General features: G+C 41.7%; 1 pseudogene; it reads left to right on the forward strand.

Moving 5' to 3' along the window:
* The first annotated feature begins 387 nt into the window (after positions 1-387).
* On the forward strand, positions 388-1429 carry LOC148035641 (ACT domain-containing protein ACR3 pseudogene; annotated as a pseudogene).
* Positions 1430-1715: the final 286 nt, after the last annotated feature.

The raw sequence follows: 1715 nt of genomic DNA on the forward strand, positions 1-1715 counted from the left end.
GCCCATATCAAACACCTCTACAATCCAAAATCCTGTTGCATATGTTCAAAGTAATGTTGATGGCTTTGTGACCTTGCTTGAGCAATGCAAGAATGCCATTTAACCATCTGCAGCATTGCATACCAATACATCTAGTGGTATGCTAGATCTTTTGAAATTGGCAACCATGTGACCATGATCAACAAGATACTTTTGGCAAACTGGAGAGTGAGATATCCCAGGCCATAAATGTACTACCCTTCGCTTTTGATCTGAATTTATAGCGGTCAAACACAAATTTGCTTCTGCTCAGATTGGAATAAATGCCTTCATATGAACCATTTCCATATCAATTTGAGTACATCATGTTGTGAATCAGCATCCTCCTGAGCTTAGGTGCCTGAAACGATGCCACTCTCAAACAAATCTATCACAGTAAGAGTGCAACACCATAGAGTCTTGCCATCATGTAGTACACCAAGCTGCCAGACCAATCTTGATCTTGTCATATCCAAAGCCTATATATCCTCAGATGGTGGTTGGTTCATGGATGTTTTCCATGTTACAGATCAACTTGGACACAAACTTACAGATGAAAGTTTAATTGAGTATATGCATCAGGCTTTGGGAGCAAAAAGAACTGTTGCAAGTTCAGAGGTAAGAACGTGTTTGGGATGTACTGTGGGTATTCAATTGATTGTTGAACACACATCCATAGAGTTGACTGGCACTGATCGACCAAGATTGCTGCTGGATATCTCTGTCGTTTTCACAAGCCTCAAGTGCAATGTTGTTGCTGCTGAGGTTTGGACTCACAATGCAAGGGTAGCATGTGTAGTGTATGTAACTGATGAAGTTACTAGTGGTCCTATTGATGATGCACAAATGTTGGTGTCCTTCAAAGAGCAGTTGTCCAATGTGTTGAAAGCAACTGATGATAGAAAAGGTGTCAAAACTAAATTCTCAATTGGCATGACCCATACAAAGAGACGTCTGCATCAGTTGATGTTTGTAGATCGAGACTATGAAGTCTCTGCCATGTCCTGTCAATCAAGCTGCTCTGATGGACCTCAAATTTCAATCGAAATTTGCCTCGAGAAAGGCTACTCGGTGGTTAGCATTCACAGCAAAGATCGTCCCAAACTACTATTTGATATAGTTTGCACTCTCACAGACATGCAATATGTCGTTTTTCATGCCACCATCGATTTAGATGGCCCCAATGCTATCCAGGAGTATTATATTCACCACATGGATGGGTTGCACATTAGATACAGAGGGCAAGAAGCAGTCAGACGCTGTTGGAAGTACAATCTGTTTCAAGCTTCACAAGAAGCAGTCGGTCAGACGCTTCCTCCTCCACGTTCGTTGTTGGAAGTATAGTCAGCTGCCTGGTATTATGCGCATCACTCAAATTTCTTGGCTCGGTAGGGACAGAATTGTCTTCTAAGGCTCCATTACCCTCTAAAAAGCCACTTTGTCCTTCCTGTAATGTGTGACAACTTGACAGGGGTAGGATTGTCTTTTAAGGAAGAACATCAACCATATGAAGATTGCTTTGAACTTATCCATGATCTACTATACCCCTGGCATTTGAAACTACAAGTCACTGGATGAAGCCTCACGAAATCTACTTGTATGTGGCCCAGAAAATCTGCCTACATGTGATCCAAACCAAGTTACTGAAGAGAAAGGAATCGATAGCTCCACTTCGAGTATGAATGCTTTGAAATCTG

The sequence above is a fragment of the Lygodium microphyllum genome, chromosome 5 (genome assembly GCF_053477565.2).
Source record: "Lygodium microphyllum isolate KBCC chromosome 5, Lygodium_microphyllum_v1.1.10, whole genome shotgun sequence".
NCBI classification, from domain to species: Eukaryota; Viridiplantae; Streptophyta; class Polypodiopsida; order Schizaeales; family Lygodiaceae; genus Lygodium; species Lygodium microphyllum.